Source organism: Thermobia domestica, unplaced genomic scaffold, assembly GCF_964235325.1.
Source record: "Thermobia domestica unplaced genomic scaffold, izTheDome1.hap1.1 HAP1_SCAFFOLD_857, whole genome shotgun sequence".
Lineage (NCBI taxonomy): Eukaryota > Metazoa > Arthropoda > Insecta > Zygentoma > Lepismatidae > Thermobia > Thermobia domestica.
The window spans coordinates 47882-66987 of NW_027656567.1; the positions used below are offsets into that span (position 1 = coordinate 47882).

Genomic DNA, 19106 nt, shown 5'->3' on the forward strand with positions numbered 1-19106 from the left:
GATTACAGGAAAAAGGCAAACTTACATTCTTTAATGTACACAATGAAATGTATGAAAGATATTTTTAAGATATGTTTCACTTACCCTTTATAACGCAAGGTAGTTTTCAGTGTAGCATTCTCTTCAGCTGCGAGATAACGTAAGGCAGATGATCATTCAGTCGTGAAGCACTAAAATGTAATATACATTTTAACTATTATCGATAAGAATTATTTACTGCAGGGATGCAAATAAAGTGAGGCAAATTAGTAAATAAAAACCGATACTGTAACTGATAATATAATTAGTTGTATCTGTATTAGTTGTATATACAGTAATCGCACGATTATCCGCGGAGTTGGATGTTGGCATAATCGCGCATAATCAGCAGTATGAGCAGAAAAGGGAAATGAAATGAAATATTTAGATTTACGTCGCATACTTATACCGGTTACGCTAAAGGAGACGGTGATGATGAGTACTGAATGAAGAAAGTGGGAGGAAACGGGAGAAACCCGAGAAAACCCATGAGCACGGTCTTTATGCACGACAAAGTTCACACGGCACGAGCTGGGATTGAATCAGGGACCCCAAGCACCGGAGGCCAAAAAACGGACAAAAAGTCTTTCGTGCAACTTTCGTTTTCGGTAAAAAGTTTACACATAATTTAGAAAGAGTAGTTTTCTGGTCTTTTTATTTCACAAGTTGGTTCATGTCTATATTTTTTACATGCATAAAAAATTTTTCAACTCCCTTGCTTATTTCCTGTTAAAGACCTCTACCTCTGATTGTATTTTTTGCACATATTCTTATTGTTTTCAGACAACATTTCTAAAAGCGTAATTTATCGTCAGCAAGAAAAGAAAAGGAAAGCCTCGGATAGTGGAATGTGTACTGTATATATATATATATATATATATATATATATATATATATATATACGTATTAGTATATAGTTTTATTTTATACGTCTCCTATTATTACACAATGTGCAGATATTGTCAAAGCGCAAGTAAATATGTATAACTCCCCGTTCTGCACTTAATAACTTGAAAGAAGTTCGGGGAAGGTAGTGTAACAGAAAGTGCAAACAGAAATGAGGGTTTAAAGGCATTTAATATTATTCCGTAGTAGTATGATTTTTTGTAAAAAAAAAAATATATATATATATATATATATATATCTAAACATACATATTCAATGATATAGTAAGAGGTTAGCAGCACTGATAGAACTGCAGAAAGTACAAAACCGTTAATAAGAAAGAGAGAGAGATGGTGGCCGCTTTTGTGCTTTTCATTGGCTAATTCCGAATTGCGCGCGAATACGTACGAGATTTCTTTCTTTTTCCTCTTCGCAGCCCAGATGTTGCCAATTAGAAGTTTTTAGTACTACATTTGTATGAAAATGTTGCCTTTAAGAAATGTGGTTTGCATACAGAGAAAAGAGCAAAATGAATATTTACCTTAGTGGGCATGAAAAAAGACGAAACATTTTGCAAGATGGACACACGAACTTCCTTAATGCAGGCGTTCAGTACATTATTGTAAAGAAAAAAACACTAAAAAGAATTACTTCAATATCCCTAGCAACATTCAACAATTCATAGAGAAAAATCTTTATTTTGAGAACAATGGAAAACTATGTAATTGTAGATAACTACTAAATTTAATGATTAAGGAAAACGTTTAGGCCCGGCCCTTCAGAAAGAAAGTGCACAGAATATTCTCTCATGGAAGCAATTGCAAAATCAACATTTTGTTTGCAGTTATAATTAGAGGATCTATATACAGGGTGTTCGAAAAAGAATGTATCCTCTTGAAAGAAAATATTCTCTGGGCCCCTAATCCTTTATATACCGAAAGGAAGTTTGTATAGCATTTTTTCTTACCTTCGTTAGAAGAATTGAAAGTGACTACTATCGTGACACGGGAGATATTTAATCGATAGTCGAATTACTCACATACTCGAATGAACACGTCTCTTGTAAGGAGAGGAAAGGCTTCTGTGATCCGCTATCGCAGCTGTGTCATATCTGCAGAGAATGTTAGGACACAAACGTGATCTTTGAGAGCCTCGTGAAAAGAAGTCGCATAGTATCATGTGTGGAGACATCGGGGCCATCTGAAGAACGCTTCATCATTAGGACCAAGGGCGAGTTACGAAACACTCTGGGATATATTTATTAACATAACTTCTCGTCATTCTGCAAGTGTGGTGGAGCTCCATCCTATTGGAAAAGGAAACCTCGGGAGCCCTCTTCATGTGTAGGTATCGTTCACATCTGAAGCATGTGAAGATAGATTACTGTACTATCGTGTACCTAAAATCATTTTCTACGAATACGAACATGTCTACACTGAAGGCAGTGCAGCTCTTTTTCTCTTTTTTTTGGTCATGTATTGTAACGCGGGGCAATGCACACAATAACATGTAATGTTGTGTATCATCATAAAGGGCCAGGGCGATGATTGGATCTTGATGGACGTGGAGAACTGATAGGTGATGTGAGTGGTATTGTGATCTATGGTTGTATGTTTACTGATGAATGCATAAGGAGAGGTGAAGGGGTTGCCTTTTTTTTTATGTCGATCGGGAGGGAAGCGATTGGGAAACTTTTGACTTTGTTTTTCAACCGAATATATTGATTGAATAGGTCGCCGACAATTTTACGGGGCGTCACGTCGTTGCCTTTTTCATGTCGATCGCGAGCGAAGCGAGCGTTTTTTTTTTTTTTTTTTTTTTTTTTTTTTTTTTTTTTACCGACAATATGTATTGAATCGGTTGCCAACACCTTTAGGGGCGCGTCACGTCCTTCTTTCTGTGCTGATCGCGAGCGAAGCGAGCGCGAAATTTTTGACTTTTTTTTTTTTTTTTTTTTTTTTTTTTACCCACAATATTTATTCAATCGGTCGCCAACACTTTTAGGGGTGCGTCACGTCCTCTTTTCTCTGCTGATCGCGAGCGAAGCGAGCGCGAAATTTTGACCTTTTTTTCTCTTTTTAATTCTTTTTTTTCTTTAAGAAAAAATATTGATTTCATAGGTCGCGAACATTTTTACGGGATGCAACATCGTTTATTTGTTTTTCCAACCGTCTTTCTGTCTTGAGCCCCCGCCAAGTTAACTTTATGGTGGACAAAAACTATGTGCGGTGGGTTACCGCGGGGTTCTCCCGTTTCCTCCCACTTTCTTCATTCCACCACCATTTCAATCATTTCTCATAATCAGCGCCTCTTTTAGCCTAAGCGGCATAACGTGGGACGTAAAACAAAGATTTCCTTTAGTTGCTTTCTGTCTTGATTACGAGCGCGAAATTTTTTACTTTTTTTTTCTTTCTTTTGATATTATTCATTTAATAGGACGGCAACACCTTTACGGGCCGCCGCGTCGTCGTTTACACTTCTTCAGCCCATATTCTTTCTGCTTGTTCGTTTTCCGGCATCTTGTTATCACCGCCCGCGGCAATGCCTATGTCTTTCATCGCTTTTTGAAGCAAATCTTTAATAAATATGCACTCTCACATTTGTACTAATATGCATACCACAGTGGATAGACTGTAACTAGGAAAGCAGAAGCCTGCATATCATATTATTTAACAGTTGAAAGTGAACTGTCATTTTAAGTTTGATTTTGATCAGATGAGTGCAGTTCAACTCGTCGACAATTGTGAAGATTCTCGAGGTTAGGGACCATCCATTTTGTGCTTTGTAATGAAAATGGCTGCAGCCAAACTTCTCTGATCTGAATGAAACTTGGCATGATGATACATCTTGACCTGCTCTACAAGTTTATTTAGTATTTTCCGTTGCGCAGGCTTTTGCTTCTCCAGGTTCTCCCATGGAACTGAGAAACGTATTCAGTCGAACTTCTGCGGTAAGTCAGTATATCATCCTGAGAAGTTTGATCGAGATAGCAGAGGTTCGACTATTCGTTTTTCAATTCCATGTGATATTACAACACGGTGAACTAAATTTATATAGAAACACTTTGATTTTGTTTTGTTTTTTGCTAGCATTAAACTGAGAAAATGTTATTCAATAGACAGAGAACACCACTCAAAGAAAAGTACATCATAAGAATATATATATGGTTGCTGTGGTTCTCGGTTTAATTTGCTAGTTAAGAAACTTGCTCTAAATAAGTACATCTTACAGGTGAAAAACTAAGCCAGGCGATAGAATTAAATATAAAGTTATACACTTTTATTTTACGTTTACTAGTGTTGGGTTACTACTGTAAAATAAGTCAGTATATATGAAAGATAACTGTATTAGGTACTATTTTCCACCGGCGGTGTATTCTTGCATAGTGTACTTAATGTTTACAAGCGGGGCGCTACTAGTATGGATGCATGACAAGTGCTATTGAAACTCGAAAACTAACTGGTTTCCACTACCCTTGCTTATACGTATACCCGCGTCGCCTTCGCTCCTGTTCACTTTGGACGCACATTCTTGCTATCGCTCAGGCCCCCAGCTTTCTCCTGTTTTGGCTCCCTTAAATAGTATTCGTGCTTTTTATTGGCCACCTGGCAAAGCACTTGTAATGATTTTACACCAGTAACTCTAAAATACATGTGTATTACTTTATTTAATTCTGTCGTCTGCAGAATTTTTTTTTTTTTCGTACAAATATGCCTTTTCATGCAGAACACTGAATTTTGCCTGTAAATTTTTGAGAATATGCTGTGACGAAACTTGAGCACCGTTCTTCTTTTCTTTCTTATCACGAGTCTTCTTTAGCCTAATGAGCACAATCATCACACGATAACGACTATTCTTTTCATTTAACTTGTAAACAAGTTGAACTAATAATAATAATTGATGTACAAAGGAGAAGTGTCCTACATATTTGAGGTAAAAAATAAAATAAATATACTTCTACTTCATCCGTGTTTACAAAGTTAAATGTTATCGATTTACAAAAAATGGTCACCTATCCACACACTGACCAGGCTCGACACTGCTTGACCATACATATTAAAACATCGGTCCCACTGAATACACAAGTAGTAAGCACATTCACATAAAAATAATTAGGATTACAGTATATAAAATGCGTTAATTAAAATAGCAAATGCCTTACCTTATCACAGGCGATCCAAAGCCACTGCACATCATCTGCTACGCACACTATATTCCTCCAATATTTCACTCACTTCCTATATCACGCAACAGAAAATATTAATAAAATTCACTTAGCAACATTTTCATTTTTAATCAACAATACGTATAACAATTAAGAATAAAATTAATTGTGAGCACATTGTTATAATTAGAATACTGTTTTTATTCGTTTACAAATATGGGATTAATATAGAGCTGGCAGCAACAATATATACAACTCATCCTGTATGTATCGTAAATCCTAACTTGAGAAGACATCTCTGACGCAAACAATGAGACAAGAAATCAAATACTATATCCGACACATTTGGGGTTTATTGAACTTCAATGTTGGAAGATACCACCTTGTCGGTAGTACAAATGTAATATCCTTACAACACGCGGAACTTTTGCCAGGCATATCTAGGAATTTGGGAAGATTAATTGATATCCTTAATGTGCAATGTATGATTATGACGCATTGTTATGTACACGCAGACGGAACCAGGACAATCTATAGATGACATTTGCACTGTGTTTGGACAATTTGTTCGCAGAAAATAACCGTTTTTGTCTATGAATACTTGAGAACATGGAAGGTATGAGATATACATTTTATGCGCAAATATTATAATACAAATCATTGTTAGTTTGGTGGATGCGTGAAAGAAAGAAAAGGAGTAGATTTTTGCAGACGTCCGGATATAAAGCGAGAACTGAGAATACGCATCTATAACATCTATTTTCTTTGTGTTAATGATATCGATGAACTAAACGGGGAAACTAAAATACAACTGTTTGCAGTATAATTCGAAGTATAGTCAAGTGCAGAGGCGTACTCACGGTGTCCACCGGGTGCGGACTCCTCGCAAAAGTTCCTAAGTGAACATACATTTGCAGACTTTCTCATTAAATGTAGTTATTAACAGGGAAAATATTGATGTATCATCAATATAAATCTGATCTTACACTTCATCTGTACTCTGTCTGTATCATGTTTTTGTGAAAAAGTAAGTGGAATATTTATCGTGTTTTCGAATGCAGAATAATAGTATATAGACATAGTGGCTTGTAGTATTGGAACCTTGCCCCCCGAAGCTTGGATCCCTTAGAAGAAAAAAAAATGCATGCGCGCCTGGTGAAATGGTTAACGAATTCAGTTCACTCGATGAATCGACAGATAGTAATACACATTTCGACAGATCGACAGCATTCGACAGATACAGACATATGAAAGTAGCACAAGAATTAGGCGAAAGTCCGTGCGTTTCCTCAATTCACGTAGGAAACAACAGAAAATATCAACTACCATAAAATAATCCGTATATATATTTAATTTATTTGGAATAAAATAAATATAGAAACAACCTGTTCATACATAACTACGGTAAGTGCGTTAATTGCTAACGTAAGAACAAATATGAAACAAGGCACAAAATAAAAAAGAAAAATAAAGTTAAAGGGAATAAATATTTAGGCTTGATTGTCATTCGTATTAAGAAGCTGGGTAATAAAATGTTAAAATCTACAGAAAATTATGAAATTAAATCAGGATTTGAAATAAAAGTCTATACATTGGAAGTAGGCCAGGGAGTTTGCAAGGCAGATGTGTGCGACACGCGTTACTTTATAGATTCCCTTCATTGAACTATAGTAAGCAGTACGAAGATGGTACTTTGCGTATAATCACAGGAAGGATTGAAGTTAATTACCATGGTAATATAATTATTTATTGATAAGTATTTCCATGTTAAATTATGAAAATTATAAGCACAAGGAGGGTGAAAAAGTAGTGTGACCGACTTAGCAATGACTGAAACATAAAATAGAAAAGCGAATAAAAACAAATGCCTTTTGAGTTATGTGGAATAAAGTTTCTTCTAGCCAGTAAGGAAGAATAGGATCTGGTGCATTCATTGAATACCTGAAAAAAATCGTTTATCAAAATAGAAGGAAACACACTTATCGTTGTGGCAACTACGAACTTCTGTTTACCTCAGCCCGCCTCAGCAAGTGCTTTCTATCCGGTCCGCGCTCCGTAACCAAACTCAACGCTGCCTGCTAGCGAAAATTTCATTCTTCAGTATCGTTGAGTTTATTGCAGAAAGCAATGGCAGATACGGCATCAGCACCTGCAGCCCCGGCACAGGCTTCTCCTAAGAAGTCTGCAAAGCCTAAGAAACCAAAAACAACACCTTCTCATCCAAGAACATCAGAAATGGTGAACAACGCCATCAAGAATTTGAAGGAAAGGGGAGGAAGTTCACTGCAAGCTATTAAGAAATACATCTCTCAGAACTACAAAGTGGATGCCGAGAAGCTTGCTCCATTTATCAAGAAATACTTGAGAAGTGCAGTTGCTTCTGGGTCTTTGGTTCAGACCAAGGGAAAAGGTGCATCTGGATCGTTTAAGCTTAGTGCTTCATCGCTGAAGGAGAAGCCTGAAGGTGGATCTTCAACCAAGGCGAAACGATCAGCATCAAAGGAGAAGAAGCCTGCGAAAAAGCCAGCAGCTAAACGTCCCAAGAAGACTGGTGAAAAGAAAAAGGCTGCTGCTCCCAAACCTAAGAAATCACCATCTAAAGTGAAGAAGGCAAAAACTCCCAAGAAGCCAAAGGCCCCGAAGCCAAAGAAGGCTACAGCAAAACCGAAAAGTGCTAAGAAGGCTGCACCAAAGAAGAAGTAAATGTGTCAGTAAATCATCTGACATTTTAAAACGGCTCTTTTTAGAGCCATCAAATACTTTGAGAAGAGTAAAATTGTGCTTTTCCTATCATTATCACATGTTCATTCATAGCAATGTATAGTATACACGCAAGGGACTTTGAGTTTTCTTTTTAACCGAAGCACTTCTTGATGTAAGTGCTTTATAACAGAGGGGAATTGAGGGTGGGGAAAGAAAGCTTTCACGGGTGTCAAGAATGGTGTACTCGAAAAAAAATGGGGAACACATTACGTAATGTCAATTTGTGATCACTTACTTTTTCCTTGTTCCTATCTTCAAGTAGCGAAACAGTACAGAAAACGCACTTAATGCATTTGTTAGAAAAACTTTTGCAGGCTGACTGGGTTCGATTCTCGGTGGGAGCTCAAATGTTTCGCATTGCACGTTAATAAGTAGGTCCACGTTTGAAACAGCCTTGCTGCTGAAAGGGACACTAAACTAAAATCAACTCTTTTCAAGGCTGGGGTGAAAGAAATGTTCGAACTTATTACAACTCGTGAAAGTGAAGTAGACTATGTTTCAATTTAACGTCGTACTATTATGATTTTTATGATAAAGGAGACGGGTGATTACGCCTAATGAATGATGGAAATACTGGTGTAATGAGAAAGTGTTAGGAAAAGGGAACACGCTAATAACCACGGATACCGTCTTATAATTCGTAATATTGCTATAAAGAAAAATAGTAACACCAGCAGAAATGTAGGTGTACAATTGAACTGATGTTAAGTACAAACAGACACTTAAAGAAAGTTTAGTTTAACGCGTTTGCATTCAACAGCAGCGACCTCTGACAAAATAATATTACTTTTGCTACCTTGGAAGAAGTACATATTTCGCCTGCGAGTTCTATCAGATTAATAACGTTGAGAAGGGCAAACAGTGGTTGAATCGAAGTTAAGTTATGCAACATATGGCAAAATCGAACCCTTGACCACATAAAACGAAGATAATCAATCGGTAAACATAGGGGAAAACTAAAGAATATACTTGAAAGATAGGATGATATACGAAACGACAGGAAAACGAAGGTAGATGTATTAACTATGCAACATACGGCGTGAGAATTTAAAAAAAAAAGATAACAAGTATGGACAAGATCCTTGTTAGGATAACAGCATCTCTAAGTAGTGTATTGGTCCTAAAAAGGACCGTTTTTGAACTCAGTGCCAGAACTTCAAACTTAAGCACGTTCCCCACGGATGCGGCGAGCAAGCTGAATGTCCTTAGGCATGATTGTGACTCTCTTTGCGTGAATAGCACACAAGTTGGTGTCTTCGAAAAGCCCTACAAGGTAAGCTTCACTTGCCTCCTGTAAAGCCATGACAGCTGAGCTTTGGAAGCGAAGATCTGTCTTGAAATCTTGTGCAATTTCTCGGACGAGTCGTTGGAAGGGCAGCTTGCGGATGAGCAATTCAGTGCTCTTCTGGTAACGACGAATTTCTCGGAGAGCCACAGTACCAGGCCTGTAACGATGGGGCTTTTTCACTCCACCGGTAGCTGGAGCACTCTTTCTTGCAGCTTTGGTGGCAAGCTGCTTTCGAGGAGCTTTGCCTCCAGTAGATTTCCTAGCTGTCTGCTTGGTACGTGCCATTGCAACTGTCACGACTTGTTTCAAATAATTGCGCGCTGAATGAAGTCAAGTTATATAAAGAGCAAAACCGTTAAATCAAGCTATTTCTCATTGGATAAAGTCAGTCGAAAAGGACAGTTCTCATTGGCTTAGACACGTTTTGTGTTTTTCCTCCGTGCTTTCCCTGCATGATCGAAGGAACAAAACCACGAGTCTTGGGCTGCTTGGGCTTGTATTTCTCGTGTGTGGTGAGCGAAGCAGTAACATATCGAAATGACAGGACGTGGAAAAGGAGGCAAGGGTCTTGGCAAAGGAGGTGCCAAGCGCCACCGTAAAGTTCTTCGTGACAACATCCAGGGTATCACCAAACCCGCTATTAGGCGTCTTGCTCGCCGTGGTGGTGTGAAGCGTATCTCTGGTCTCATTTATGAAGAGACCCGAGGAGTATTGAAAGTATTCCTGGAGAACGTAATCAGAGATGCTGTTACATACACAGAACACGCCAAGAGGAAGACAGTGACAGCTATGGATGTTGTGTATGCCTTGAAGAGGCAAGGAAGAACCCTGTACGGTTTCGGAGGTTAAGTTGGGGTTCCTCCTATTTTGGATATAAAATTGGCATAAACGGCTCTTTTCAGAGCCAACAAATTTATATAAAGGGAAAGATTTACTTTGTGCGATTTTCTGTTAGATTATAAGAATTCGTGTAACTACATTAAAGCCTTTTGATGCACACTAAATTACAGACGTAGAGAGATTAATTTGAGAAAATCATACGTTTTTTTTTACATTATGTACGTTCATGTATACGTATTCATATCATGTAGCAGTATTAATGCTGGAGAAGGGGTTCTGGTTGGAAATTGGCGATTTGTTGGAAGTAGCGAGCATGAGAGATGCGAAACGCAAGTCGGAATTTCTGTTCTGACAGTAGGATGTACGTATAGAGGCTTATACAACTTCTATACTGTGCTGTGAGGGGCGAATAATGCGTTAGAAACCTGAATCTTGTCCTTTATCTTGTTTACGTGGTCTTGGGTTCGATTTCTTTCTTTTGCGGTAGTGTCTATTGTGATTTACATGTAAATTAATGACACTTCGTAGCGGGTTACTAAAATAAAGAGTAATACAAATATGAGATGTAGGTTAATGCATTGTATACTTCACATTATTTACTAAAGAAAGGCAGTAGTTACAAGAAACCTAGGCTCGCTCGTTGGGCACAGTAGCAAATGAGTTCTGAGATCAGAGAATAAGAGTAGTTGCGTATTACAAACCATATACATATAACACATATCACACAAATATGAATATCGACCTTGCAAAGAATAAATCGTACTTAAGTGTGCATTTAATGTCATTACTATGTTGCAAAAGAAATTTAGGAAAGTTTTCTGATCCGCTCTGTTCATGATGTCATTGGGGCATAGTAATGAACAATAATAAATGTCGAGAACATATTGAACAGAGTAATTTCAGCCAAGCCAACGCAAGAGAGAAACATGAGTGCTTTAAGAATGTTGGAAATTCCTTTGTCTAGCATGAAGTACATGAGAATATGTGGTATGAGGTTTTCTTCCATTGCTGAGAATCTGGGCTCGACTGTCCTGTCCTCTGGGTAATATGAGCCCGATGTACGCAAATATCAAAAAAATGTAGCTAGCGACAATACAAAAGGTAATGATCTTATAATTAATAATGTAGTGGGAACTAAGCACATCGCTGTTTGGAGTATTCTAAAGTTAGTGTGACTTCCTATGGGCTTCAATTACGATCGACGACTACACATATACTAATTAATCGAATAGCAGCGAGAATTTCGAATGAAACTAAGCAACTATCTCAGACACTTTTGATGAGTCTGTATATCGAAAACAATTCATTTCAATCGTAAATCTCCTCTATAAAGGGGTTTGTGGCCCTCATAAGGGCCGATTTGTATGAGATATAGGTCTTACATTTATGCCTTCTTCTCAGTTTTCTTGGGCAGAAGTACAGCTTGAATGTTGGGCAAAACACCACCCTGAGCGATTGTAACTCCAGACAACAACTTGTTTAATTCCTCGTCGTTACGGATAGCTAACTGCAGATGACGTGGAATAATCCTAGTCTTCTTGTTGTCACGAGCAGCGTTGCCTGCCAACTCAAGAACTTCAGCTGCCAGGTATTCCATGACTGCAGCCAAATACACGGGAGCGCCAGCACCAACTCGTTCGGCATAGTTACCCTTTCGCAAAAGACGATGGATTCTGCCTACTGGGAATTGAAGGCCAGCCCTGCTGGAGCGGGACTTGCTCTTTCCCTTGACTTTTCCACCTTTGCCGCGACCAGACATTGTTCAATATTCTTTCGTAATAAGATGAGAGGAAAAATTGCGGCCTCCCATGAATCAAGTCAGTTTTGTTACTACTTCAAGCGTGCACCCGAGTGCATCAAATGAAAAGCAAGGCAGTTGGCGCGAATTGAAACACGTACTGTAATTTAAATGAAGTCGATAAATCGGCGGACACATCTAATTTTGCTGAACGAGTGAGTCATCATGCCACCAAAAACTAGCGGAAAGGCTGCAAAGAAGGCTGGTAAAGCCCAAAAGAATATCTCCAAGGGAGATAAGAAGAAGAAGAGGAGGAGGAAGGAGAGCTATGCCATTTACATCTACAAAGTTTTGAAGCAAGTGCATCCTGACACTGGCATATCTAGCAAAGCTATGAGTATCATGAACAGCTTTGTTAATGACATCTTCGAGCGTATTGCTGCTGAAGCTTCTCGTTTGGCCCATTACAATAAGCGGTCAACTATCACCAGTATCATCGGACTCAGGCGGACATTTTCGGTCTGTCTCTACAATTGAAGCAACTAACGAATCAAGAATTTGACTATAATCTCTTCACTACCTTTCTACGGACTTTGAATACTGAAGATTCTGGACTCCCAGCAACTGCAACAAATTCCCCTCCGGGGGATCGTCTCTTTAAAAAGCCTAAAAGAACTGTGAAACCACGACCAGTGTTACCCACCACACTTCCTACTAATAATAGTTACTCTCCATTAACAACGCCTGAGCCCCCCCCCCAAGATTCAGGTGCTGAAAACATGGATATTTCTACTCAGGATACTACAAGTGAGAAAACAAAGACCAACCATAACTCCAATTCACAGCGCACTATCAAGTCTCTCACCATCTATGACTACCCTCAAGACAAAGGATATAGACTCACCCATGGTGCAAGTTCCGTCTGTAAGGAAATCCCATATTGTGCAGTGTATTCAGATAGAGTGAAATTCCAATGCAACAATCAAGAAGATTATCAGGCACTAATCAAGTTTTGTAAGGAATTTAAGCTACAATATGCGTTAGATCTAGTGAGGAAAGAAAAAGTTCTCAAAGTAGTAATCCGTCAACTGCCCATTGACGCCTCAGTGGAAAATATCAAGCAAGACCTGGAGAACCGTGGTTACCCCACTCTTTCAGTACATCAACTCAAAGGTCGAGGTGGAACCCCCTTTCCCCTCTACCTAGTAACTCTAGTCAAGACACCAACTTCGAATAGTATTTTTGAACTCCAATATTTGGAGTTTTATAAAATAAAAATCGAACCGTTCCGAGCTAGACCTTATATTCAGTGCTACAGATGCCAAAGGCTTGGGCATACCCAATCTTCTTGTTATGCAACTCCACGCTGTGTCAAGTGTGCTGGTGAACATATGACTTATCAATGTACAAGAAAAACTCAAGATGAAGCAGTAAAGTGTCCGAACTGTGGTGGTGGTCACCCCGCCAATTACCCAAGATGTCCAACAATTCATCGTGTTCTATCAAGAAGATCATCTCAAAATAAAGTACCGAAACCTCAGGACTTCCCCCCTCTTCAGAAGGGAACCCCACCTGAATCTACACCCAAGAAGCATCCACAATCTTCCTATGCAGAGAAAGCAAGCTCTTCATCCAAGAATTCACAAACTACATCACCCCCGCCTACTGAAGAATCAGCTGTTAGTTGGCACGACCTATTACAATTATTTCAAGATCTCCAGTTACCAAAACTTCTACAAGCAGTGCAGGAAAGATTTAGTGATATTAAATCAGCTCCAGATGTTTTCACAAAGCTAATTATCTTTTGTGAAATTCTTGAGGAACTTCAAGACTGATGGAATAGCAATTAACATACAGGACCAAAACCCTTTTCAGAGCCACTGTACTGGCTAACTTCCATTGGCCCTTCACCAACAGCCAATCACAGGCAGCCCTCTCCTTAAATCAACCAATCTCTTCCTTCCCCAGCTTTTCCTTCACTTTAACAAAACTCTGGATCTTCAATCAAGACTTCAATGAGCCGGCGTCGGTCTCCGGCCATTATCAGTTCTACGTTGTGCATCTACTCACTTCAAAATCTACTTCAAATGCGAGGCAGGGGACTTCCACTAGTCCCGGAACTCAACCACTCAATCAACCCGTCAATTATAACTTGGCAAACTTGGCGGACACATCTAATTTTGCTGAACGAGTGAGTCATCATGCCACCAAAAACTAGCGGAAAGGCTGCAAAGAAGGCTGGTAAAGCCCAAAAGAATATCTCCAAGGGAGATAAGAAGAAGAAGAGGAGGAGGAAGGAGAGCTATGCCATTTACATCTACAAAGTTTTGAAGCAAGTGCATCCTGACACTGGCATATCTAGCAAAGCTATGAGTATCATGAACAGCTTTGTTAATGACATCTTCGAGCGTATTGCTGCTGAAGCTTCTCGTTTGGCCCATTACAATAAGCGGTCAACTATCACCAGCCGGGAAATCCAAACAGCTGTGCGCCTTCTTTTGCCTGGTGAACTTGCCAAGCACGCTGTAAGTGAGGGTACGAAGGCTGTTACCAAGTACACAAGCTCTAAGTAAAAATCTTCTTCAAGATTTTTCATTTCAAACGGTCCTTGTCAGGACCAACACATTATTCGAAAGAGTTAAATCACGAAATTTGCTTCATTCTGTTATGTAGAAACACGTTGAAATCCAATTTCTATATGCTGTTAGTAAAAAAGTAAAGCACATAGCGGAGATGTGTCGTGCTTGTATACGAAAGGCATTTACTCGCCGGAGATCTACACTTAGTCATAATAATTTACTTTTAAAAAGTGGTAATACATTCCGTGTTAAGTATAGTAGTAGGTGCACACGGATCGGAAATCAGGTTATTTTAATGTGCCGTGCAAATAAACAGGCTGTTAGTGTAAGAAATAGTGGGTATAACGCTTAGAATATCGATTAATCGCTATGAAATAATGTTGATAAATTATCTCTTGAAAGTACTATAAAATTAATGTTTCTAGTATTTTCGTACTTGAAGGATAATGAAATTTGAAAAAGAGATGCCAACAGCACCTGGTGTTCCCAGGCGGTCACCCATCCAAGTACTGACCAGGCCCGATGCTGCTTGACTTCGGTGATCGGACGAGAACCGGTATATTCAGCATGGTATGGCCGTTGGCGAATGCATATGGCTTCGAGTGAGTTATTGTAGCTACGTAGGTTTGTCGGTGAATACTCAAAAAGACCAGCGCGTGGAAAGCGTTGCTAATTGTTTTAAGTAATGCATGATTACGAAATTATCGTGGTGAACGATGTGAGAATATTCGTCTTTGTGAAAAACAAAATTAGAAAAAGTATACCAACAGCACCTGGTGTTCCCAGGCGGTCACCCATCCAAGTACTGACCAGGCCCGATGCTGCTTGACTTCGGTGATCGGACGAGAACCGGTATATTCAGCATGGTATGGCCGTTGGCAACTACCTTTTCTTCAATGTCCTGTTAAGGAAGTATGTTTTAAGTAAGAATTGACATTATTAACTATAAAGGCAAGCATATTAACGTCGTTAACATTACTTGGAATATACTAATATTCGAATAAATATTTGAATGTTCGAATGATGAGTGATTCGGATGTTCATAGTGCCACTGTGTCCTATCGAGTTTACTATCACGAACCACGTATGAAATTGTATATAAATAAATAAAAATAAATCCTTTATTAAGTATTGATTACAGGAAAAAGGCAAACTTACATTCTTTAATGTACACAATGAAATGTATGAAAGATATTTTTAAGATATGTTTCACTTACCCTTTATAACGCAAGGTAGTTTTCAGTGTAGCATTCTCTTCAGCTGCGAGATAACGTAAGGCAGATGATCATTCAGTCGTGAAGCACTAAAATGTAATATACATTTTAACTATTATCGATAAGAATTATTTACTGCAGGGATGCAAATAAAGTGAGGCAAATTAGTAAATAAAAACCGATACTGTAACTGATAATATAATTAGTTGTATCTGTATTAGTTGTATATACAGTAATCGCACGATTATCCGCGGAGTTGGATGTTGGCATAATCGCGCATAATCAGCAGTATGAGCAGAAAAGGGAAATGAAATGAAATATTTAGATTTACGTCGCATACTTATACCGGTTACGCTAAAGGAGACGGTGATGATGAGTACTGAATGAAGAAAGTGGGAGGAAACGGGAGAAACCCGAGAAAACCCATGAGCACGGTCTTTATGCACGACAAAGTTCACACGGCACGAGCTGGGATTGAATCAGGGACCCCAAGCACCGGAGGCCAAAAAACGGACAAAAAGTCTTTCGTGCAACTTTCGTTTTCGGTAAAAAGTTTACACATAATTTAGAAAGAGTAGTTTTCTGGTCTTTTTATTTCACAAGTTGGTTCATGTCTATATTTTTTACATGCATAAAAAATTTTTCAACTCCCTTGCTTATTTCCTGTTAAAGACCTCTACCTCTGATTGTATTTTTTGCACATATTCTTATTGTTTTCAGACAACATTTCTAAAAGCGTAATTTATCGTCAGCAAGAAAAGAAAAGGAAAGCCTCGGATAGTGGAATGTGTACTGTATATATATATATATATATATATATATATATATATATATATATACGTATTAGTATATAGTTTTATTTTATACGTCTCCTATTATTACACAATGTGCAGATATTGTCAAAGCGCAAGTAAATATGTATAACTCCCCGTTCTGCACTTAATAACTTGAAAGAAGTTCGGGGAAGGTAGTGTAACAGAAAGTGCAAACAGAAATGAGGGTTTAAAGGCATTTAATATTATTCCGTAGTAGTATGATTTTTTGTAAAAAAAAAAATATATATATATATATATATATATCTAAACATACATATTCAATGATATAGTAAGAGGTTAGCAGCACTGATAGAACTGCAGAAAGTACAAAACCGTTAATAAGAAAGAGAGAGAGATGGTGGCCGCTTTTGTGCTTTTCATTGGCTAATTCCGAATTGCGCGCGAATACGTACGAGATTTCTTTCTTTTTCCTCTTCGCAGCCCAGATGTTGCCAATTAGAAGTTTTTAGTACTACATTTGTATGAAAATGTTGCCTTTAAGAAATGTGGTTTGCATACAGAGAAAAGAGCAAAATGAATATTTACCTTAGTGGGCATGAAAAAAGACGAAACATTTTGCAAGATGGACACACGAACTTCCTTAATGCAGGCGTTCAGTACATTATTGTAAAGAAAAAAACACTAAAAAGAATTACTTCAATATCCCTAGCAACATTCAACAATTCATAGAGAAAAATCTTTATTTTGAGAACAATGGAAAACTATGTAATTGTAGATAACTACTAAATTTAATGATTAAGGAAAACGTTTAGGCCCGGCCCTTCAGAAAGAAAGTGCACAGAATATTCTCTCATGGAAGCAATTGCAAAATCAACATTTTGTTTGCAGTTATAATTAGAGGATCTATATACAGGGTGTTCGAAAAAGAATGTATCCTCTTGAAAGAAAATATTCTCTGGGCCCCTAATCCTTTATATACCGAAAGGAAGTTTGTATAGCATTTTTTCTTACCTTCGTTAGAAGAATTGAAAGTGACTACTATCGTGACACGGGAGATATTTAATCGATAGTCGAATTACTCACATACTCGAATGAACACGTCTCTTGTAAGGAGAGGAAAGGCTTCTGTGATCCGCTATCGCAGCTGTGTCATATCTGCAGAGAATGTTAGGACACAAACGTGATCTTTGAGAGCCTCGTGAAAAGAAGTCGCATAGTATCATGTGTGGAGACATCGGGGCCATCTGAAGAACGCTTCATCATTAGGACCAAGGGCGAGTTACGAAACACTCTGGGATATATTTATTAACATAACTTCTCGTCATTCTGCAAGTGTGGTGGAGCTCCATCCTATTGGAAAAGGAAACCTCGGGAGCCCTCTTCATGTGTAGGTATCGTTCACATCTGAAGCATGTGAAGATAGATTACTGTACTATCGTGTACCTAAAATCATTTTCTACGAATACGAACATGTCTACACTGAAGGCAGTGCAGCTCTTTTTCTCTTTTTTTTGGTCATGTATTGTAACGCGGGGCAATGCACACAATAACATGTAATGTTGTGTATCATCATAAAGGGCCAGGGCGATGATTGGATCTTGATGGACGTGGAGAACTGATAGGTGATGTGAGTGGTATTGTGATCTATGGTTGTATGTTTACTGATGAATGCATAAGGAGAGGTGAAGGGGTTGCCTTTTTTTTTATGTCGATCGGGAGGGAAGCGATTGGGAAACTTTTGACTTTGTTTTTCAACCGAATATATTGATTGAATAGGTCGCCGACAATTTTACGGGGCGTCACGTCGTTGCCTTTTTCATGTCGATCGCGAGCGAAGCGAGCGTTTTTTTTTTTTTTTTTTTTTTTTTTTTTTTTTTTTTTACCGACAATATGTATTGAATCGGTTGCCAACACCTTTAGGGGCGCGTCACGTCCTTCTTTCTGTGCTGATCGCGAGCGAAGCGAGCGCGAAATTTTTGACTTTTTTTTTTTTTTTTTTTTTTTTTTTTACCCACAATATTTATTCAATCGGTCGCCAACACTTTTAGGGGTGCGTCACGTCCTCTTTTCTCTGCTGATCGCGAGCGAAGCGAGCGCGAAATTTTGACCTTTTTTTCTCTTTTTAATTCTTTTTTTTCTTTAAGAAAAAATATTGATTTCATAGGTCGCGAACATTTTTACGGGATGCAACATCGTTTATTTGTTTTTCCAACCGTCTTTCTGTCTTGAGCCCCCGCCAAGTTAACTTTATGGTGGACAAAAACTATGTGCGGTGGGTTACCGCGGGGTTCTCCCGTTTCCTCCCACTTTCTTCATTCCACCACCATTTCAATCATTTCTCATAATCAGCGCCTCTTTTAGCCTAAGCGGCATAACGTGGGACGTAAAACAAAGATTTCCTTTAGTTGCTTTCTGTCTTGATTACGAGCGCGAAATTTTTTACTTTTTTTTTCTTTCTTTTGATATTATTCATTTAATAGGACGGCAACACCTTTACGGGCCGCCGCGTCGTCGTTTACACTTCTTCAGCCCATATTCTTTCTGCTTGTTCGTTTTCCGGCATCTTGTTATCACCGCCCGCGGCAATGCCTATGTCTTTCATCGCTTTTTGAAGCAAATCTTTAATAAATATGCACTCTCACATTTGTACTAATATGCATACCACAGTGGATAGACTGTAACTAGGAAAGCAGAAGCCTGCATATCATATTATTTAACAGTTGAAAGTGAACTGTCATTTTAAGTTTGATTTTGATCAGATGAGTGCAGTTCAACTCGTCGACAATTGTGAAGATTCTCGAGGTTAGGGACCATCCATTTTGTGCTTTGTAATGAAAATG

The 19106-nt window shown here is 38.5% G+C and overlaps 2 non-coding genes across 2 annotated transcripts; both read right to left on the reverse strand.

Moving 5' to 3' along the window:
- Positions 1-14741: 14741 nt before the first annotated feature.
- On the reverse strand, positions 14742-14860 carry LOC145677424 (5S ribosomal RNA). Its single transcript, XR_014129829.1, has one exon. It is a non-coding gene; the product is annotated as a 5S ribosomal RNA (ribosomal RNA).
- A 177-nt stretch (positions 14861-15037) lies between these two features.
- Positions 15038-15156, reverse strand: LOC145677421 (5S ribosomal RNA). Its single transcript, XR_014129826.1, has one exon. It is a non-coding gene; the product is annotated as a 5S ribosomal RNA (ribosomal RNA).
- Positions 15157-19106: the final 3950 nt, after the last annotated feature.